The sequence below is a fragment of the Kryptolebias marmoratus genome, linkage group LG18 (genome assembly GCF_001649575.2).
Source record: "Kryptolebias marmoratus isolate JLee-2015 linkage group LG18, ASM164957v2, whole genome shotgun sequence".
Lineage (NCBI taxonomy): Eukaryota > Metazoa > Chordata > Actinopteri > Cyprinodontiformes > Rivulidae > Kryptolebias > Kryptolebias marmoratus.
This window is the reverse complement of record NC_051447.1, coordinates 13,608,653-13,633,147: the sequence shown is the minus strand read 5'-3', so window position 1 is coordinate 13,633,147 and position 24,495 is coordinate 13,608,653. Positions and strand designations below refer to the sequence as shown.

Genomic DNA, 24,495 nt, shown 5'->3' with positions numbered 1-24,495 from the left:
AAAAAGCACTCCAGCAGTAACACTTTGTCCACTTTTGGATCAGTCACGACATCATCATTCAAATGTGGACTTTTCCATGGATGCACAAACACTGCATCGTGTCATCTTTAAACCTTCGCCAGATGTACAGCATGTGGGTGGGATCACACCGAGTGTAGGTCAAAGTGACAACTTTTTTGTATTCTGTGTTCTGTTGGTGTGAAAGTGCCTCTTATCTACCTGAATACATAGCATGCGTAATCACTGGCTGAGTGTGTTTCCCCAGACTAGATCAGCCATTCTAAAGCACTCTGTCTGCAGGAGCAAACTTTTATCTGATAGTATAATTCCCTAAGAGATAACCACTTCATGCTTCAGATGTTACATTTATATTGTGATGTGTTACTGACCAGTTTTACAACAAACAGCATATACAACTTTAAAGCAAAGGTTTAGCTATAGTGAGGCGGGGTAATGTGGAAAGATTCTAAATAAAGCTCTTTAAATGATCTCAGTTTGGAGAAAAGAAGAGGTAAATGCCAACCTAAATTAAAGACCTAGCTTTCCTTGAAGGAATACTGCCCATCAGCTTTCAGGCCAGAGTCTTAGACTAAGCTCATCTTGTGTTATGAAATGACAGAGTAATAGCACTGATGTGCATTTTAAGCAAAGACAGTCGTTGAATTATTCCAGTAATAATTTGATTTTTTATTTTAATTTGATTTTTTTTTTTATATTTCCCCAACCCTTCCCAGACAGTTCCATGAAATCCCTCCACTTACCAGCCACCTCGACAAACTTAAGACTAACCTGCAGTGATTCTTACTTCTTACAATCTGTGCTTATTTTGTCATGTAGGGCTAATTCATATAGCACAAGTTTCAGTACAACAAACTGTTTCAAAAGAAGAGAAAGCATCTTAAAGAGCGCCAATTTCAGCTTCCGCTTTACAAATTAGAACTGCTGTCTGTTTCACGTTTTTGCTCATAGTTCTGGTGCTGCCTGGGGTTTATCCAACAGGAATATCATGATTTTTCGATTGGAATAACTATGGAATGTGAAAGTAACCACACAGTAAAAGTTTACAAAACAGTGTTTGCAAGAACTGCAAAGAAATGTTTGCGATGCAAGTCATTTTAAGACCAGCTCAAATTTGCCATGAGCTTTTCATTCCAGTCAAAATTAAACTACTTCTCCAAACTGAGGTCATTCAAAGAGCCATCTACAGCACAATAATTGTTCATGAACTTTTGACAGAATCCTGCTTCATTAGATCTGAACTCCTCCTTCAACAAACTATCAACCTTACATCATTTAATTCAGCGTTTTTAAGGGATACATCAAACAACTGGTGCTACTAATATCTTTCCAAGGTAATTAAAAAAAAAAAAAAACTTCTAACCAGGTGATCAGATTTAAGATATTGTTACAGGTTATAACTGCTCATAGTTCATAACTGTTCAAGGATGCATTATGGTGACAATAACAATAATGGCCAACATAAATTTCCATCTCAAGGCTAGTGGTGATGTCAATCTATAGCCACACAAAAAAAATTAACGGAACTTGACAAAAAGCTTTAGTGCTACCTAGAAGCACATAAAAACAGAACAGCCTTGGTCATAAAGTGAGTCAGCAATCTTTTCCAAGAAGTTAATCTGGATGCTTTTTTGTGTGTCTGACTAATAGGGAAGTGGTAAACTTTCATGGCAGCACATATCTAAAAACAAACAAAACAAAAGGTCAATAACTATATGAGACATTAGAAAACTGGGATAGAATATGGAACCAGGTGGCCTGTAGGCTCATTACTGCAACTGTCAGGATAAATTCTCAATCTCATTATAAAAATAATTAAGGCAATAGAAGCCAGGGTAAAATAAATAAATACTCAATGATGTGTAACAATGAATAATCGGTTTTCAGCATTTTATATTTTTTTTTGTTAGTTTAATGAACTTATTTAACTGGTTTGTAACAAAGGCAGTGTTTGCCCTTTCAAGGTAGCAGAAAACAGAGGGCTGTTTCTGCATTTATGTTTTCACCTGCAGCTGAGTTATAGAATATAGATTTTGGAAATAGGGTCTCACAATGCACATTAGTAGACAGCCCTGCACACAGATTTAACATCGCTTTGACTATAAACAAGTAAACAAACTAGTAAGTGACAAGAATGTTCTCCATCCAAAATATCCTGCTGAATTTACTGAAAACAATACAAAGTAAATAAACAACAAAATACTACTAACACTGTTGCAAAAATGGTGTTGCAGCAAATGTGTTTAAACAGCAGTGAGATTAAGCCTTAATGTATGGTTTGAACAGTAAAAATACCCTAAAATCTGACCAAATTTTCAATGTTCTAAATTTAAATATGACAAGTAAACAAATTTAAATTCATCACCTTTTGTTAATTGAAATGAAATATTGGCAAATTCTGTTTTATTATCAAATGTTGTTCTGTTTTGAGCAAAGCAACACGAACTGGTCCAAATCAAATTCAGGTTAATCCAGAACATATAGATTTAAATTTAAAAGTCAGTTTATTCCAGTTTACTACCATCTTGATTTAAATCTCTATTACAGGGTTTTGTCATGTTTTAAAGGCACATCATCTCAGGTGCACTTTTGTGTGTCTTTTACATGTATATTGATCGTTTTGCACGTTATTTTATGTCATTACAAATGATTAGAGTTAAAGAACAGGATATCTTGTCACTGGTAGTAAATGCAAATGGTTCAGAAACATCCATATAATCATGTGCAGTTTAAATGAACAGAATGGGCTGGTGTTACAACCCATGTAATGTGTAAGGTAGTGTGTTAAACATAAAACCAGGATGAACAACCAGGGAGATAACCGTTCTTTGTCAGGTTCTGCTGCTGAAAAGGTTCAAGAGCAATATAACATGAGTGACAATCTCTAATTACCTCAATTATTCCTTTGTGTTTATTTAGCTAGTAGTTCAAATCTATTTTATCTGATAGAAAAATTTTAACACACCAATATCATAACCACAGTTCCTACAGATCCCCCATTTCAAAATTCCAGACTCACATTGATGCATTATCTGTCAACTTTTGGACATGTACTGGATTAAAGCGTGGACAGTGGAGAACACCACGTCTGAAAAAGGTCACCTATTTTTTCATAAGTTTGTGTTCTTACTCAGAGATTCAATCTTTTTTTTTTTTAATATGACATGTTTATTTTGTAAAATCCTTTTAGAGTAAAACAGAAAAAGCAACAAATCAGCTGGACTATCTTGTGACTGACAAGTTGCATCCAGTATTTGCAACATACTACAAATGTTGTGCATTTGTAGCAGATATTTAAACTTTAATAATTTTATAGTATCCAAAAACTGTAACTATGTTTATCTTTTATATATTATAAATATGAAAAGCATAAAAACTTTTTGTCCGGAAATTCATGAATGTATGAACTGGAAGAAAAAAACTAAATGAAATAATGTCTGGAAACATAGTTTTCCATGCTCCATTTTCCTTTTCCAAACCTGGAAATTACTAAAAGCACATTTTATACCTTCCCATGCTTTTCTAGATTGTAAGAACCCTGTGTAAACACATTTCAGCTGAAGTGAATCTGACATCTAGTCTGCCACAGCTTTCGTTTATACCTTGTTTCATTTTGTGTGATTTAGATGTTCTCCTCTTACAACCCTCTTTTGATGTCTGCAGAGAAATAAAAAAAATTAATTTCTGTTTGTGGTTTAAGCTTTCTTGGATCCAAGATTCCATCGCTTCTCAAGTTCAAAATTGATCTTTTCATATATGGTCTTTAATACACGTTTAGGGCAGTGAAATCCAAAATGCAGTTCAGCCACTCCCTTTTATTATTCCAAGGTATAAAACATTACAGAAAATCTGTGACCAACATGTGGACTTCTTTATATGTATATTAAAAAAAAATTGCAACAGGTTGGTCATTTGAGACTATTTTTAGTTCAGGTTTTTGGTTCGAGTGACATTGAAAGTTAATTTTAAAAAAGAAAGAACAGGTTTCCAATTTTCTCTGCAGCTCAAAGGTGTGATGTAGGGGGAGAATTTATACAGGAAGGTAAGATCTGCTGAGAGGAACAGAGAGACAAATGCTGAATGTACATGAGAGGATGACTCAGTGGCGGAAGCTGGAACAGAGAGGGCACAATATGAGTGTGAAAAAGGAGGAAGAAAAAGAAGAAAAATAATAGTTAATGTCCTTTGAGACCTAGTGAAAGCAGCTACATGCATGTATTGTCTCTTTACTTCTGTCTGTGTGGTTTTAATTACTATTTCTTCCTCCTCGTCATTTTTTAGTGTCTTTTTTTCCCCACCGTATGAAAAATTCAGTGGGGGCAAAATGCAGAGATGTCATGCTGTTGTATCTGCTGAAACAGATCCAGTCTCTGACAGAGTTTTTGAATAAGTCATCAGTGTGGCAGTGACAGAAGCTGGAAACTCAGTTTGAAACCAAAAAACTAAAAATGATCAAATCTACCTTCTGCCTAAATGTAAAAGCTTAAGGCACAGAAAATGGGTTTAACATAATTTCCTTGAACAGAAAAACATTAAATAATAGCCTAATTTTTGTGTTTCAATGTTTTTAAAAGGACATAACAATGATAGTAAATTAAATGCTAAAAAAAAAAATCCTTTTTGAAATAGGAGGTATGATGGAAGGAACACATTTGCTAAAAAACGGGAAGTGTTAAAGAAAAGGTGCAAATGTTTTGAAGTAGGTTTTTATGGAAATATTATGAATATGTTCTAAAGAACCTTTTGATTTACTTCAGTTTGGAGAAATAGTTTAATTGTGAGCGGAGTCAAACTAATGACTGAGTGAAGCCAGGACCAGTTCTAGTTATCTTGCTCTGAAAGCTCAAATGACCTAGAGCACAGGTGTCAAGCTCCATTCCTCGAGGGCCACTGTCCTGCATGTTTTAGATGTGTTCTTGCTTTAAAACATCTGGTTTAAATGGATGACTTGTTGCCATGCTCCTGGAGAACTTGATGATTTGGTGAGGAGCTAATCAAACCATTTGAATCAGGTTTGTTGGAGCAGAAAAACCTAAAACCTCCAGGACAGCGGCCCTCGAGGCCTGGAGTTTGACACCCCTGACCTAGAGGAAAATGCAGTGTGACTCCTGACTGCTTAATAATTTCTCCAAAAACTGTTGAAGCTGAAACTGAATTGGTAAAGATCAATCAAGCAGAACAAAACAAAAGTCAGTAACAGTAGCCAAAAGCTACAAATAACCAAAATCATAGCTCAAAGCCAAAAGTAGCAAAACCGTAGCTCAAGGCAAAGATCTGCATAACAAAACTAAAAGTTAAAATTAGCAAAACCACAGTAAAAAGGAGAAGACAAATAAATAAAGCAAGTATGCTAAAGTAAATTTCACAAGACAGTGTTTTTGAAGGAATAGGAGATCTCATTTTATTTCTATGATGTAAGTTTCTGTAAATAGAATTGAATTCAAAAAGGATGAAAGGTACAAATGCTAAAAGACAGCACACTATTCCTGGTCAAGCTGAATGTTTTGATATATGAATGGTTATAATAGCACAAAATATACAGAAGTCTTCTGTAATCTGTTGACTTAGGTTTGCTTCATTTTCACAGCATGATTTTTTTATTTTTGTTTTAGCATTGGATTTTGCTGCTTTTAAGACGATTTGGTGAGACAGTGCCCTCAGTAAGATGTTTCCGACAGAACAGCAGGACTGTTGATTTGTTATATTTGAGAGGTAAATTTGCAGTTGTTGAAAAATTAGATTCAGCGAGCCTCTGGCCGCAGCAGACAGTAGGTAACACTTAGTAAAGTGTACACACTGAGAAGAAAATGTCTGAGTTTAGCTTTAACAGGAAGGAAAAAATCTTTTACAGCTGATAGACAAAAGAAGAACAGAAGGAGAGTTTTCAAATGGGCAGCAGCAGTGGTTGGATGTGAGCAGCATGATCCATTCTGACTGAGCTGTCTTATATTCCATCGTGTGCACACATACTAAGCTTAAAAAAAAAACTGAGTCACTTTTTTCCTTAAACTCCTAGAATAACTCTAAAAGCCAAATATTTGTATTTTTAACTGAAAGTTTTTAGGACAAACTTATTTTAAAAACTTCACTCTTGAGGATGTTCAAGACATGTTGGACCATTAGTTTTGTACGGTTTTCAAATTAAGTTCAGCTTCTCATATATATATATATATATATATATATATATAGTTTGTTATTGTTAACACAATGTGAGCATGTCCTTGTTTTAATATGGGTGTGCAGTACTGAAGATTTTTATGTCACTGACTCTTGTAAACAATTCCAGTCAGATCCGAACTGTAACACTGTTTCTCTATAAGCCTGTTCAGAGTTGAGTTGAAAATGTGGATGCATGATATAATCCGTGCTAACAAGGTATACTGTGCGATCCAACTATCCTCACATGACCTTCTGCTGTAATGCAGAGCATCTTGAATCTGCACACAGGTTTTGTTTATTTCCACTTGGCTTGTTTCTCTGGTTAAAGTGTGGAAAATTGTATCTGCTACAACTTTGGAACATTGTGCAGCGTAATGATGCCTGAAATGGGTGACACTGTGCTTTCGTCGCCCCGTGTCACTCGTGCATGCGCCTCTCATAGTGTGCGTCTTCCTAAAACTCTGACAAATGGAAGGTGCATTTAAGAGGACAGCATCCCACCTCTAACTGACCTTAAGACAGTTTTTCTATCACCAAAGGTTCTTTTTCTTATTTCCTAACTTTGTATCTTCCCTTTTTTTTCCCCCAAGTTACAGGAGCTCAGTGTCATCTCAGTTTTTAACAAGTTTTAAAGTGCTTTGAGTACGTGAGAGAGAAGTAGAGTGAGAAAACATGCCACGTATATCATCCCCAGTAGTTACTTTTGTTTGTCAGTGACTGCAAGGAAAGACATTGTTTATAATAAAATCAAATAAAATGTCTAAAGAAATTTGTTTATTCTATATTAAATTTCAGTGGACATAGATGACAAAATCTAGGCCTGAAACTGTTGAAATCTCCACTATGTTATGTTTCTCATCTGTGTTGTGGTTGGAAAACAGAGGCAGTATTCAATTAATCAAATTTGTCATAGTCTGCAAAGGCTGTTTGCACAGTCTGCCAGAGGCAATGAATTTCCCTTTGCTGCTTCTAGCAACACAGAATACTAACATGAGGGTGTTAGTGTGAGTTTGTAACATGATCACAGAAGTCATACTGTAGTCAATTTTTAAAATTTATGCAAAGATTCTGTTTGTTACACTACTTGCATGCTTTGGGAGCAAAGTAATGCATAAGATATTTACTTGGATGGCCCACTAAACAAATCAAATGTTGGTTTATGTCTAAATTTGTTTTAAAGCAAATGCAGTATGTGACAAAATTAGCTATTAAAATGCCAGTTTGTTAAAACTTGATCTCACAATCTGCTACATATAGAGTAAAATGATACTGCAAGCAGGAAACAAAAACACACAACAGGCAACAAAATTAATAGATGAACGTGTTTGATCTGGATGAAAACAATTATGCTGAATTAAAATTCTTTGAAGCTGCACTGATTCCTGACAGCAGTATTATTCTCATTCCTCTACAAGCTGTAGGCATTAGGATTACTATTTTTAAAATCATCTTTCTGAGGAAAAGACCATCACAAAAAAAAGAGGAACTTTCAATAAAACTAGCAATAATACTAATACAATTAAACAGACTTAGCAGTTATCTGTAATACATTTTAGTTACTATTTTGAACAAATAATGAATAAAGGTCTGTTTTTCCACCAAACATGGAAAGATCAGTCTTGTGGTTGTTTAAGTTAACAAAACTAAAACAGGAAGTCAATTTATTTATATAATAACCTGAAAGTTTGCTGCCCTCATTAATATCACCAAACTACAAAAGCCACTTCATCATTAAACTCACTGTCACTGTTGCTTTGGTTGCGTGGTCTTCAGGAGTGTGCTGAGGGTTTGTTCTGGCCTGTCCATAAAGTCGCAGCAAACAGCGTCACAGACATCCTCGCTGCAGGTTTGTAGAACTGAAAGAAGCACCAAAAAAAGGTTTGTAAGAGACCTTTTAATCATGCACTGTTGTAAGCCTGAATCCTATTTTTCCTTCAGCATATTTTGGATTGTTTTTTTTTTTCTCTCTTTTCCAATAAATCTTTTATTTGCTCTTTAAGCCTGAAATGTTATATTCTGGAGTGAGTTTCAAACTGATTAAAGAGGCACAAGAAAGGGAAAGGGAAGGAAATATGTGGGTATACTGTATGTTGACTAGTTAATACATTAGTAAATCAGTCAAAAAATACAAAGACTAATGTACCTTGGTGTTATTGTTGACCAGAATATGTTAAATTAAGAAGGTTAGCAGGACCACTTCTTCCACCTGCACAACGTTACTAGAACTAGAAACATCTTGTCCCAAAATGATGAAGGAAAACTGATCTGTTATCATTTCTAGGCTGGACTACAGGAATTCTTTATTATCTGGATGTCCAGAAAACTCTCTAAAAGTCTTCAGTTGATCTCTGGTTGCTGCTAGAGTTCTGATGAGAGTTAGAAAGGGAGATCATATTTATCCAGTTTTAGCTTCTCTCCCCTGGCTCTCTGTCAAATTCAGAAAGGAATTTAAAATCTTACTTTTATTACTCAAAGAGTAACAACAACCAAGCTGTATCTTATATAGAAGATATTATTAATCCAAGTTCGTAACAGAGCAGTTTGCTCTCAGACTGTAGGTTTACTTGTGGTTCCTAGAGTTTCTAAAAGTAGAATGGGAGACAGAGCTTTCAGTTACCAGGTTCCTCTCTTGTTTCTGTTTGTGAGGCTGACACGCTGTCTACTTTTAAGACTAGGCTTAAGACCAATTGGATAAATCCTATAGTTAGGGTTGGCTTGGGTTTCCTGAGATATTCCTTAGTTATGCTGCTATAGGCTCTGACTGGTGGAGGACGTACTGACTACATTTTCTTTCTCTGCTGCTGTCTTCACTCTGATAAACCTGTGTTTTTCTTTCCACAGAAACTACATCTGGTTCTTTCCATTCCTTTCCAATGTCGCCAGTGTGCTGCTTGAAATGGGGGATTGTGACCAAGGGAAGATTTAGCGTTAGATAAATAACTTTTATCAATTAGTATTCCATAATATACAGTATGTAAACGTATTGTGTTATAATTGGAATAAACAGTCTGTAACTGGATTTTATTTTGGTTCTGTTTTAGAATAAGATGGAGTTATGTTTTAGACTTTTCTTTTCCTTTGTATAGTACCCTGAAATGGCTTTTGTTGAGAATTGGTATTACATAAACAAACTGAATTGAACTGAAATATATAAAAATGTTCCCTCCCCTGTGTTAAATAATGTTTTACTCTGACTTTCTGAACAGCAGCACATTTTACCCACTGTGCTCCATGGAACAAAAAGCAGCTGTTCAACTTATTTCTTTTTTCCCCCTCTTCCACAGAGAAAACAGAATCATTTTTATAAAAAACAGTCTTCTTAAGACCCCACAATCTTGCTTTTCAAAGCCTGTACTCCAGTTCAGCTCCACCCCTAACATGGCTCTGAAAGTCACATTTTATGTGTGTGAATTTGTGAGCACAGTTTGTTTTTTTTTTCAGGTCTTCATCAGTATTCTTATCTGATCATTATTCAGCAAGGGAGCCATTCACCTTTTCAACAACTCTTATATTGGTTCCTTTCCCCCCCTTCTGTTGATGCATCTGACGTTTTCTCTCTAATGATTTCAACTATTTTTCTTTCCCCATCTTTATGCGTCGTTATGTTCATTCTCTTCGTTTCTTCTTTCTTTCTTTCTTGGCTCCCTCACCTCATTTCTGCCTATCAATAAACACTTCTCACTTTCCATCTCTCTCTTGTCTTCTCTGTAGCGCTCCCTCTGTAGTGAATGGCTCTCGTGGAGCTCTGAGGGGAGATGAGTCAGTGTGCGTGCCCAGAGCTACAGGCATTATTTGTGTGTGTGTGTGTGTGTGTGTGTGTGTGAATGCATGTGGATAAGGTGTGCAAGTGTATCTGTCTGCCTGTACGTGTGCACACAAAGGTCAGTTGTGTCCCTCTGGCTCCAGAGTACTGGGGGTTATATGGAAGAATTAATTTCTCCATTCAGACTAGGCCTCCTGTGTGACAGTGCGTGAGTATTAGATTGTGTCCTAGAAAATTAGCTTCTCCTAACGCGTTTTTGTCTGTCTCTCCTGCTCACAGTTTGACGCACGTTTCACATTTATAACTAATTCCACCTCCACCATCTGAAGCAAAAATAATTACCTCTAGATTGTTAGTATTCCAAGCTATAATCAATTCATATATTAATGTCTGAAATAAATTATTCCAACATAGACTGCAGCTGCATTATGAGCGCTGACATTTCACTCAGTTGAGAGTAGACACCATACAAGTGCTGAACTTTAAATAGCAGGTTTATGATAAAATATAGCCACTGTTCTGACTTTATACTGCAGTATATCCGCTGACCTCATGACTGAAAATCCACAAAGTTTTAATAATGGGAATCTGTCAGTAATGTAAATGCACAGATCTCTTTGGAAAAGACAAAACTTTCAGCAATGAGAGTATAATAAACTTTTAATTTTATGGAATGAAAATATAATAGATCATGGATTTTAAGTTTAAAAATAAAAAAAATGTTATCCTTTCATGAAAAAAGGAGATTTCTACACCTTACAGAATAAAATAAAATAAAGAAACACTTATTTGTAGAAGGTGATATGATTCACTGATAGCAGCACATGGCACGATACGGGTCAGATTTTTCTCTTATTTGCAATTTCTATCTAGAAATTTTTATCTCTAACATTTTGCACTCTGAAAAAGAAGCAGATAGAGAAAGATGATGTGACAAGAAAATGGAGAAATTGGAAATGAATTGGGTATGGTAAAAGGTTACATGTGGCAGCATGCTGAGAGTTAAATAGTAATTTTAAATGAAATTCTCCTTAACCCAGTTTAGACTTTGATTTGCGATAATCAAAAGTGAAGCCTTCCATGTATTCATATATGTATGTGCACAGCTAGGTGTATGCTTTCCAACTCGTTTGTTACAAAAAATGCTTGTGAAATTTCAACAAATTGGTATTTTCGTAGTTTTTAACTTCACACTTTAGTTTCCTATTAGCTATTTTTTTATTTTTTTTATTGGACTAAAAGGACCATAGACACGCTACAAGACAAAGACTGGCCTATAAAAATTGATTGTGTTCTCAAGAACGAACCACTTTTCTCAACTTCAACATTTAAATCATGATTGTGATTCTAAAAAAAAATGTGTCACATTGGTCCAGCTTGCTGCTCACTGGTGTTTTCAAACAACTGTGACACTCTGGTTATATGTAACCTGTGTATACATGTTGTTTGTTTGGGGATTAAGAAATTGTTGATTTAGGTATTTTAATGTAAAGACACTATGTCCTGGAAGTACTGATTGCTGATAAAGATTGGATAATGTAGCATCCTCTCAGTTTCCTTCAAGTTAAGTGAAATATTCAACACATAAGTGTTGTCTTGCGTTATCTTACAAACTTTTTACACGTTTCTTATGCTTTGTCTGTTTTAATGCTGTGTTATTCTTATTTTGCTATTTGATTTGGTGGGAAAACAGCTGTGTCAAGTATTACAAACTACTTATGAACCCCTTTCACAAAACACGCCAAAAGGGACAATGGATAAAAGTAAGCCAGCGCAACTCGATGGTGTGATGATGTGATGACAGACTAACTTTGCGTTCAGCTGGACGCAGAATTTAAAACCGGAAATGTGCAAGTTTTTTCATGCATAGTGCTTTACATAAACACCACTTTGACTTACAAATGAAGCATTGATAGTGCAAGCACAAAAAATAAACTTTACAACTGGAAAACCAAAAAAATAAAAGGACAATAAATGTATACAGCAACAAGGTAAAAACTACTTGAAGCAACAAGAGTAAACAACTGAAACAAAAAATCAGGAGACAAGAGTTAAAACTTGGACTTGGACCAGCAAACAGGGACGGCCGGGCCCATTATGGCTTCCAGGTTCTCGTCAGGTTTACATGTATACAGTCCTGTGTCTGACTATGTTAAAACTTACCCTCAACAATGACAATGCAATATTCAGATTTAAACATTTATAATTTGTTACTCAATTTACTTTGCCATTTTGTAAGTCATGGCAATGTTGTTGTTGTTTTTTTAGTTTAATATATACTGCTTGAACAGGAACAATGTGTGCAAATGACAAACAACTTTGTTCACTTAGGAAAACTTTTGAAAAATGTTATAGATCGTATCTGTTTCCTGCAATCAAAGCGTCTCAATAATAAAAGTATTGTACTTAGGTACTTTTGATAATATAAAGTTTGATGTTTGCAACAAACGTGACTCTATATAGGATATTACAATAACATATCCTGTGTCATCTTGGAAAATGTTTTGGGTTCAGTCTTGTCCCTATAACTGCCTTTAAAAGGTTTCCAAACATGAACAAGGCAGCTTACATAATCCACTAGCATGATATGCTGCACATTTCCCATTTTAAAAAGATATAAAGATATCTTTTTTAAAAAGCAATAAAGAAGGACACAGCCCCGACAGCACCAAGAGATATTCCAGAACACATTTAGTCTTTGGAGACATTTAAAATTTTAATTCACATTTTTTTAATCTTACACATTTAAATAAATGTTTTAGTGACTGCCTATTTAATTTGTTTTAATTGCTTTAACTAATTATTCTAATTGCCTACATTATGTTCCTAATGTTCTGTAAAACTCACTGCATTTCATTCTGAATAAAATTAATTAGTTTAAGGATGTGCTTCCTGTTGCAGAGCTTGGCGCAACAAAGACTTTAATCTCAACTTTCACACTGTCAGAGGTTTCTTTTTATTTTCATAGAAACATGTATTGTTCAATCTCTGAAAAGCTTTAACTTACTGCAGCACAATGACTTTCATTACATTCTGTATAAACAATGAAAAAAAATACAGTTGATTCAAGAAAAACCATACAAGTTACATGAAAATGTGTTAACGTACATCGATACTCAGGGGGGAGAAAGCAAGCTGGTGACGAAGAGAGCAACAGAATCTTGCAGGGGAGGATGAAAGCAAAAAGGATGAAAGGGAAATGCATGCAACCAACAAAGGAAGGCAGCAGGAATTAAATTTGAATGATGCAAAAATATTGAAGGAAAGAAAAAAACAATAAAAGAATGACAAATAAAATGAGGGGAAATTAGGTGCGGAGGCATACATAACAGAGGCATAATGTGTGAGTGGGAGGTAGGATGCAAAGGGGGAAGGAAAACTAAAACAAAAACATGTGAACACTAAATATGTAATTTCCTGATAACACTTGATTTGGAATAATCAATAAGATATCTAGTTATCACAGCTACAGATCATAAAAAAGCTGATGCAAGCAGAGCTGTAAATATGTAAAGAAGTCATTCGAGTATGGGGAAGAGGAAAAGAGACTAGTGCGGTTATCATACAGAGGATAGCTGCCAGTCACGGTTGGTTGGTGAATAGTATTGGTGCAGCTTGCTGAGGGGGACTCAATCCTGTCATGTGCCATCATATTGCATGTAGCTGCTGAGCCATATGGAATGCTAAAGCCATTCCTTGCTGCTCGAAATGGTAATACAAGAGAGGGACAGCAGAGAAAATTAGGAAAGGGGAGGGGATTTTGAGAAAACTGGCTCGTGAGGTGGATTTAACACAAAACAGAAGGATGTAGTGAGAAAGGCTGACTTGTTCGAAGAAGTGCAGTTTTTTGGAAGGAGAGAAAGCTCGAAGTCTACGACAAGTGGTAGAAAGAGATACAGGTGAGAGAAGAGGAGATTAGAGAGAATGGGTAGGAGAGAGGAAGAGAAAAGAGTGAAGTGCTGTGACAGTATGTTGAATTATAAATGTGTTGGAAGCACAGAGTATGGTCTCACACTCCAAGCTCGCGCTGCCTGTGTGGGTGGTTCATTGATGGGATATGGCATGTAGGACACACACACGCACACACACAAAATACCGTAAAACTACTACCAAGCAATGAAACGGTTGAACACTCACTCATCCCACATGTTTACACAACATTGGTTATGCTTGGTAGAACCAACACGCGGACGTTTGGCATGTTGTAAAGCTTTAGGAAACGTGAAATTAAAACTGCTTCAGAGAGAAACTTCAATTATATATTTAAATTTGTTCAACCTAAAATAATTTCAGCAACATATTTGTAAGGCCTACATTTGGTTTAGTTTTCAAGTTGAAGCTAAATCTGTCTCTGTGTGTTGTGGTTGGAGGTGGGAAAGGACCTAAATGCAGGTTGCCAGAAATAAGGTAGTTTTATTTTCAACAAAAAAACAAGCTTAACTAGAGCTAAAATAATTATCAGGCAGGCCAAACAAGGCAGCAAAAAGGATCTGCTAAAAGTAACCATAAACCAAGAAAGCAAAATACAAGAACATAGGTGCAAAATAAGCCAATTACTGGGGCAGCAGGGCCATGAAATCAGGATGCAACATGCAGAAGAAGAAACAAACAAAATGAGACATTAAAGGTACTCAATAAATTGTAATGAAGACCATTTAAAAAATCATCCACCCATCCATTTTCTTTACCCCCTTATCCTTTCTGTGTCACATGGAGCTGGTGTCTATCTCCAGCCATCATTGTGCTCAAGGCAGGGGACACCCTGGACAGGTTGCAAGTCCATCACAGGGAAACACAGAGACAAACAATCATTCAGCCTCTCACTCACATCTAGTAACAATTTAGAGTTACTAATTAATCTAACATGCATGTTTTTGGTCTTTGGGAGGAAACTGAAGTATCCAGAGTAAACCCCGCTCGTGCACATGAAGAACATGCAAACTCCACCCAAAAAGACCCCAGGCCAGGAGTTAAACCTGCAACCTTCTCGCTGAGAGGCAAGATTTTTAACCAATGCACTGCTGTGTAGGCTAAATAAATAAGAAAAAAACTGCATATTTATTTTCTCACACTGATTCTTAATGTGTCTTTATATAAAAAAGAAAAATTTGTAAGCAAAATTTATGAACAGCTGTCAACTACCACATGCTACATACAGAAACAATCAAAGTGACTGAAAAAAGGTAAACAATGGCGACATCCATGGAAGAGCCATTTAAGATAAAGATGTCCAACAATTTTGATGTATTGGTATGTATTTACACTCAGATTTGATTATAGTATGCAGATAAAAAGAGAGGTTAGGATGTAACTGTAAACCTATTGGTGCAAAACATTCGCAAAAGCTGTGTGTGTTTGAATTCTGAGTATTTTTGGTACTCCACTGCCCTGCTGGATCCCCAATATTTACTCAAGTTACCTAACTTTCTCTTTTTTTTCATGTTTAGCTGCAAATTTGCTGTTATATTTCCACCTACACATTTTTCCTGAGATTTTACGCTTGTCTGATTCCATCATATTTGTTTACTTAGACTCCGGCCAGAATATTGTAGGTCAATCGTGTGACTCAAGCTTCCACTTGGTTTCGGCAAATTGTACCTACATTTCAAAATTGCAGAAATAATATATCTGGAAACTACTTAAGCCCTTTTAATTTCAACCATTTGATATATTCAGGATACATTTGATCAAAACCAATCTTAAATCCCATAGACTACAACACAATGATCCAAATTGTGTTTTCTTTATCACTTTATTAAAGTTTTCTTCTCTAACAGTGACAATAAAACCCTGAAGGCTTGAGGACTAGTTGCTTTGAGTCATGTACAGTCATTCCAAAAATCTGCTGAAAAAGGATAAGTGCTTTTAAAACTATTCTGAGCAGATGAGTGGATCTAGTCTATTACAAGTTAACCAAATACATCAATGAAGAAAAATAACTGTTGGGGTAGGGGGGAAACAAAATAAACCCATTGTTAACAGCTTTTCTGCAAAGTATGCTTTCAGGTTATGATTCAAGTGATGCAGTCAAAGCATTTAAAATCTCAAAAGCTCTTATTGTCTCATGTTTTAGATATGCTTAGCTCTATATTTTCGATATCGTTGTGCGTGTTTTATGACTCTGTATTTTTATGTTTGCATGATGTACAGCACTTTGTACTGCCCTGTTGCTGAAAAGTACTATATAAATAAATTTGACTTGACTTAATGATGAACCAAGAGTTCAGTTTTAAACTTTTATACCAAACATCTTTATGCCAAAGAAAATGACTAAGATTCAATGTTCTGCAAAGCCAAACTTTTGGTGTCTTTCAATGGCTGTACAACTCTAAACAAAAACCCAAACGGGCTGGTTTAAATTTGTATTTGTTGTGATGTGTGCTTCCTTCTTGGAAACTAACTGCAGAGAAAAAACTTTAAAGCCCAACAGCTTCCCCCACCCCACATGATACATAGTTACACCAACTGATCACACCATCAAAACCACAAACAGGGGTTTCTCATTACAAAGGATTAATGCATCTTAGTATACTGTGATATTTTAACTCTGCCATCGACCAAAACATTGCTCCAGACTAAACATGGCAAAGGCAACACCAGAAACACTTGTATAACAACAGTCAGCTCGTAAAAAGTCCAAATACCATTCCAAGAATTCATCTTGGATGTATCAGAACAAGGCTCCTATATGATGCTAAAAGAATCCACTGCCAATGTACTAGTGCCAGAACATAGGGTATCCCCTGAACTGCGTGTTGTTAGTGTGCCCATTATTCGAGAACGACTGAGCCAATATTAAACTTAAATGCTGTGACTGGCGTGTACTTACAGGTACTAAGTGCTTTTCAATAATCTGTGTTTGTATTTTTATGTCCCCCCACCCCCTCCCATCTCTGAAGGTCATTAATAGGCTTAATGGTACTTTAACGATCGTCAAATCAATTTAACTATTTGAACTTTTGTATCGGACAAAGATGAGTCAGCCTGTAATGGCATGTAGGATGGCGTGATGCAAATTATATACAACACTGGGTTTGACATTTTCATCTAAGCTGTTCATATTTTTTTTTCCAGAAAGTCTATTATGGTGTAATGGATTTTTTTCCCCTAGCTTTGGTCAATTAGAGATGGGAGGCGATGGAGAAAAAGAAGAAAAACTGTGAGGCTGAGGAAAGGTTTAAAGGAGACAAATGTGGACAGTGAAAATCAGGTCAAGACAAAAAAAAAAAAAGAGTAACGTCTGGATGTTTGTAGGCATTAAAAAAGATTAGGTAAGGGTTGGAATTACTTCTTGTTAGGGTATAAATACTCATAATATGCAGCTGTTTCTATAATCACTTTACAGTTGTTGCACAGTTCTAAAATACAAGTGTTTATTTCCCTAAATGAACAAACAACCTGTCTATTGTTTTTAGAAAAGGTGCAGACTCTGTTTGGCTAAAATAAGAAAGATCTTCCCAGAAAACGACTGTTGGAATGGCAGCATGTGTGAAGCTAAAATGAAGCCTTCACAGATGTTTAAATTGGCCATTTAAGAACATTATACTCCTCCAGCTCTGACATTGCTCTGAGTCATTTATGGTGCCTGACAGGCTGGGTTTATTTTTGAAAACCACTGAAACAACTTCTTCTGTGGCTAAACATAGGTTTTAAAATTTTCAAGTGACTCAGCATTCACCACATGGTTGAACATTAGTGGTATGAAGACAGCTCAAATCCATCATCAAGGAGAAAATTAAATCTTCATTAATGGTTGAAGAGTTTGATAAAACAGCTAAACAGACTGTGGCACGACTCAGACTATTTCACAAACAGTTAAAGGAGAATTCATTGAAGACGTATATCACCCGCTGCCTTTCATGCCACAGTTCTAAACTAAGATTATCTTGTGTTGAGAAATGACAAAGTTGCAGCAATTATGTTTGAACATTGAAAATAACATTATGCACAACCTAATGCAGTACTGTGATAAATCACACTCAAAGTATGTTTTTTATATGAGTTTCAGCTACAATCACATACAATTTTGGCTCCGTATCTGTAAAATTGACTGAAGTTTAGCCATTTTTGTTTTGGCTGATGCTTATTAGATGTGGTGGCCTTTGAGGATTGGATTGATTCCATATATCCATTGATGATGACTTTCTGAAAGTTTAATTAAAATCCATCCCATAGTTCATGAGATATTTTGCTAGCAGAGTCACCTCCAACAGTTCAAGTTAAAATGTTAAGCAAAGATCTTGAGCAATGAGCAGCTTTTGAGTATCCATTGTGAATGATACTCAGCTACAAACACACCAAATCTTTGCAAATATATGCAAAACTGGGTGAATTGTAAGATCAGTCGGCGGTGGCAGCCATCCTAACTTGGGTTGGCTCCAAATTAAGAACCAACTTTTGGCTCCAAAGGTTAATCAACTGTAGAGGTACTTCCAATGATCACCTTCCAAATTTCATTAAAATTTTTACTTTTGTTGATTGTCAGACAAATAGATCTTTCATTAAAAAAACAAAAAGTCCAACAAGCAATTGTGAAAAAGTGTATTTGCCAGCCAACTACATCACTGCAGCTCTGAAGATTTAGATTGCCAATTGATTTATTTAGCGTAAGTTCAGCAAAACCACTAAGTAATCACTCTTTTTCTTGTCAAAGTTGAAGCTGTAACTTTCCAGAGTTTTCTGGCAGCCGACATGCTGAGTCTAAATACCACTGTTCAACTTGTAAGCTCTTGAGACTTTTAATTTATGAATGAATTACTGATTACCAGTCTTACAATATGAATCTTTTAAAAGAAAAATCAACTGTAAACCCTGTTAAATGAACAAAAGTATGAAAACAGTTTCAATAGTGTTCTGCTAAGACAGAAATTTAATATGCCTAGTTTTGGTCAACAGGATAATTTCAGGGCTGATTCCAATTTTTTAAACAGAGCCAAGTTTGACTCATTTAATTGGGTTGGTCAAACCAATTTTCCTAGATCAACTTTATTCCTTGGAATTGGCACATTTGTTTGAATTTTGACTTTGAGTCAGTGAGGCAAACAATCTTGTTTGAACATGTACATTTGTGTTACTTGTTTCACTTTTGTTGAGTTAATAAAAACAGATTAAACAGACAAGACTCGTATTATTAACTGTGCCAAACATATTGGATATTGGACCAAATAAAATCTATCAGAACAGAAAACATTATTTACCACCAACTCAATGCAATTAATCAAAATGACCATACACTCTACACGTACAATACAAACCTAAATTCACAAATCATACAAAAAACTAGGAGTCAAACATAACCCAAACTAATATACTTCATCCTCTTGTACAGAGACAACAACATTATTGCCTTGTCCACACGGGAATGTTTTTTTGTTTTTCTAAACATTTTTTGTTGTTGTTTCTAAAAATGTTCTCGAAAACACAGCATTGTTTCTAGAAACATTTTTATCTACACAGAAATATGCAGAAAACAACCAAAAAGGCTGTAGTAACTATGCCAGGCCTGTATGTGGAGCTGTAGTGCTGCCACATAAATATACCAAGATATGACACAAGATGTAGAGCATGCACAAAAAGCTTACAGGATACATGTGTGTGTGTGTGAATTATAAACCGTATAAATTATTCTGTAAAGTCTAAAGTTTGAAGCAAGAGAGTAAAAAAAATTAGGATGGTGAATCCAAGAGCAAGAACTGAATCCTTTCTGTGGAATGACGAAGTGGAATTTCTATGTTGTGTCACATTAAATCAAAATACCACAAAAGGGCAGCACAGTGTTGACTGGGAGTCGTGTCAGACTAAATACGTGGACATAATGAATAATCTCAGGCAGAGTGTCCAGCAATGAACGGCTGATAGAAAAGATTTTCTTCCTGATGTTCAAAGCATATCAATGCGGTCTACAAAGGTTTGACAGTAGATGAGAAACTAGCTTCTGCAGCACAAAAGCAAGCATGTAATCTGTCATTATTATTGTTGAGGTCACACTTGACTGTGACAAATTTCAAAAGGTTGTGTTAGGGCTGTCCACTTAAGGATGCAAAACTGGTGTTTCAAGATTTTTTTTTACTGTAGAGCAGTTTTGGGAAAATGTGGTTTAGTGGCTCCTTACTTAGAAAAATGTGGACGGCCTAAGAATCACTCCGACTACAATACAGTAATAAAAGAAAATCTGAACTTTCAGCATGGGAAACTATTTATCTAAATGTTGGCTTCTTTGTTGACCATCATCCCATCTTGTCCTTCAATGTGTCCATAAGAGAACAACATCTTGGGTTGTATAAAATAACAACAGCGTTGCTCAGGTGAAGAAATGTTGTGTAGGGTTTCCAACAAAAACGCCAAACCCTAAAAAGTGTGAAATGGTAATTTCAGGTAAGGCAGACTAGCAGATGTTTTTGAGGTAAAAAATGACTTTTTTGGGCTCTTGACCTGTGACATCAAGCACTTTCTCTCAGACAGGTTATTGACTCAAAAAGGTTTACTTGTCTAACTGTTATTTTTAGGGGGCGGAAGGTCAAAGCCTACTTTTGAGTGAAGCAAAAAAGGACTGAACTCAAGACGTACAAAAAATAGCATTTATTTTTTTTGTTTTTTTCTTTTAGCACAAAAAACTAAAATGCATTATTATTAATTCATTTTCTTTTTAACAAAGCCTTATAGTATGACAGCACTGGAGAATTACCAGAAAACATGTGAAGAAATAATTATTTTTAAAAAGTTACATAAAAGTATTTAAAAGCTGTAATAATTAGCTTGTTAAAGGTAAAGGGAATAGTATTAAACCTAAATGGTTGAATTTCATTTCAAAGTTTCAAACTAAATCAATCATGAAAAATGCTATTACTTATCAGTTATTACACATTACTCGTATCATTAGAATAAAAATCGTGTTTTGTTTAAAACTAACTGCAAACATATATTTTGTAGGAAGTTTTTACTAAGATTAAAGAAAGCAGTACAGATGTTACATTTATTCAAAAAAGCTAATTTTTGAGAGAATTGTTTTGCATTTATAATTTATCTAATTTAGGATTATTTTTTCCAACTAAAATAACTTGCATGTTAACAAATTATATCTTTCAGTGAACTTACTTCAAATGTTGCAGTAATGCAGAAGGTTGTCATAATTTAACATTCTTTGGTTTATAAATATTGATTTTTGAAAACATAAAAAAAAGACTTTCCTATGCAACAACAGGTTTAATATTTTTGATGAGACTAATTTTGTTAAAAGGAAAGTAAACACCAATTCAAGTATTTGACTGTGTTAATGTTTATGACTAAATCACTCAGTGTTTCACAGTCAGATACATTTTCCCTTCAATGCTATATCTCACTATGAAACAAATTCAGGACAGGTATCGAACCACATTAAACCTATTTTATCTGTTAAGATGGGAACAAGTTTTAGATCATTTTACTCATTTTTAGGGTTTTTACCCTCAGGATGTTGGTTTTCTTGAGGCAAAAACTATATTTACCGAAGATGTGCAATTATGATCGTATCCCCAATCTTCAAAAGTATGTGTAATAACCAATTCCTCTGAGCTACTGACTTATCATTTCAATTTCCTCCAAGCCCAAGCTGTCAACACACCAATATTCCAGGGGGAGAAGGTGCTTCAATACACAACTTCTGACCCTACCAACTACTTGCCAATCCTGTTATGGAGCAAAGCAAGAAATATGTTTCCCCACTCGGCAATAGAATGATGCAAAACAAGATTTTATTACATGAAACCAAAATGATCTACCACCCTAATTCAAAAACAATTTGGATGTTGTGTAAATTGTAAATAAAAACCGAATGTAATGATCTGTATATCCTATAAACATATCTTATTCACAATGGAACACTGTTCAAAATCAGATGTTAAAACTTCTTCTGTTTTTCTAGCTGTTCAACAGGTCTGGGTCTTTGCTGGATTTTTTTACCTCATGATGCATCAAATGTGTTCAGTTGGTGAGAAACCTGGACTGCAGGCAGACCAGTTCAGCACCTGGACTCTTCTATGAAGCTATGTTGTTGTAATGAATGCAGTGTGAGGTTTAATATCATCTTGCTAAAATATGCAAGGCCCTCCCTGAAAAAGACATCATCTAAATGAGAGAAGTTGCTGTTTTAAAACCTGGATATACTTTTATGCTTTGATGGTGCTTTTCAAGATGTAGTTTCTCATGCCACAGGCACTAATGCACCCCCATACCAACAGCAAGGCGGGCTTTTGAACTGAGCACTGTTTACAGACTGGATCGTCCTTCTCTTTAGCACACAGGTTGGAGCATCTGCAGTTCTCAAAAAAGGTTTTCAAATTTTGATTCATCTTACCACAGAACAGTTTTCCACTTTGCCTCAGTCCATTTTAAATACACTTTGGCCCAGAGAGGATGAGTACTTTTCTGGAAGGTGTTTACATCTGGCTTCTGCTTTGGATGACAGAGCCGTAACCAGCATCTGTGGACGGCAAAGTGAACTGTGTTTACAGACAGTGATTAGTGGCAGTGTTCTGATTCTGTTCTTGTTTTTAATACAGGGCCACATGAGGATCATGGGCACCTGTTATTTTTCCAGATTCTTGAATTTTTAAAAAAAGATTAGGAACTGCAGATGATGGGATATGCAAAGTCTTCCAAATTTTTCACAGAGGAACATTATTCTGAAATTATTTCACTACTTTTAGACAGTTTTTCCACAGTCCAGTGAACCTCCTCGCATCTTTACTTCTGAGAGATTCAGACTCCCTAAAATGCTCTTATTATACCCAGTTCCCTTACTGACCTGTTGCCACTTAAAATAATTAGTTAAAAAATGTTCCTTCAGCTGTTTCCTATTTGTACCACTTAATTTTACAGGCTTTTGTTGCCCCTGTCCCCACTTTAAGATGTGTTGCTGCCATTAATTTTAAAAAATACCTTTTTTTTTTATAAAAATGATGCAATTTCTTAACATTACACATCGTCCCAACTTTCAGAATTAGGGCTGTATACTGTATGCTGCAGTAAAGCTCTGTTCCAGAATGTCTCACCTGCTCTCAAATGGCAGCTCCTAATCAATTACTCCGATTTACCAAGGCACACTGACCATTCTACCAACATATCAACAATCCTGTCTTTAAATGTCTTGTGAATATAATCATTATGGACTCTGACCCATAAACTGAACTCCCCATATGTGGACCTGATCAGAGCAGCATGTTATTAACCAAGTATAAACTTAAAAAAATCATTACCTAATTGAGAGTTATAGAGGGACAAAGTGGCTGCATTTGCTTTTTACTGAGCTTTTACTACAGTTCATTAATTCCCTGCAGCCAAGTGAAGGCTGATTTGAGAAGTAGTTCAGCAGAGCTAGGTGCAATTAAGCATGGCCGTCTGCTAACTTTACCTTGATTAAATCATTTGAAAATGCCACAAGATGACTAGGAACAATGTCCACCAAAGACCAACCTTGTTTAAACTGAGTCCTGATGGCACAGAGAGAGAAACACATTCCCCATTCATCTGTATGTGGAAGTGGGTGTGACAAATTCACTTCCACTTTTGAATTGGGCTGTCTCCTTCGCTTCAGGGAGGCTTCAATCTGATTTAACTTTTACTTGCAAAATTGTGAGGCTGTCTTACAAGCAATCAGTTTTGAAAGAAAGTGTGAAACTGACCTCTGAATCAGAGAATGTTTGATTATAATCTTAATTTATAAAGGTGCTGTAAAATAATGCAAGGAACAGATAATCAGGGTTGTTTTTGATTGTTGAGACAGCCCTGCCTAAACCATTTTCCTTGCTATCATTACTTTAAGCCACAGCATGTGAGCTAATTTCACTGAGCAGATTTCTGTTTGTTTGTGCAACTTTGCTGTGAGGCTGCACTGGCGTGGACATTCTCATAGAGACACTGGCAAAACTTTTTACACATTAAATAAGAATGAAGTTATCTTGCCAATTCCTTGGATTCATTAGATACAAAAAAACAGTTGGAAATATTGAATATTCATTTTGTGAGTAATATTGATTAACCTAAAGAGCTCTTGATATGTTTTTTTAATAAGCCGTGATTATATTTTAGGATATCTAAAGTAAAAAAAAAATCCATTTTATTGCCAAAAGAACAATGCACCTTTTATAAATGAACCAAACGGGCAGTATTATAATAACTTGTCTTGAGTTTAAGTTATTTTGTACAAACCTTGAAAATACCGTTCAATGTCATGCAATATCACACTCAGAGTATGTGTTGTGAATGACTCTCAGCTACTACTACATCATCACATTTTAGCTCAATATCTGAGAAACTGACAGAACTAAAGCCATTTATGTGTGTACAAACAACAGTGACCTGTGGTGACCATCTTGAAATGGACTGACTCCAATAGTATATCAGCTGAAGATGTATAAGCAATCATTTTTCCAGAGTTTCATTTCAATTTGTCTAGTGGTTGATGAAATATTTTGTTAACAGACAAACAGGATTGACAGTTAATCCTCAAGTTTTGAGCAATGGCTGTGGTGGCCATTTTGAATTGGGTTGGTTCCAAGAGTTAATCAGTTTGAGAGATC

General features: G+C 35.5%; 1 long non-coding RNA gene across 1 annotated transcript in view; it reads right to left on the bottom strand.

Annotated features, from left to right (window-relative positions):
- The window catches only part of LOC112450462, a 177,434-nt gene that overhangs the window by 144,324 nt on the left and 8,615 nt on the right, over positions 1-24,495 (bottom strand). Inside the window, exon 3 of the long non-coding RNA XR_003039100.2 lies at positions 7,919-8,033. This is a non-coding gene — a long non-coding RNA (uncharacterized LOC112450462). The remainder of the gene's footprint in view (positions 1-7,918; positions 8,034-24,495) is intronic.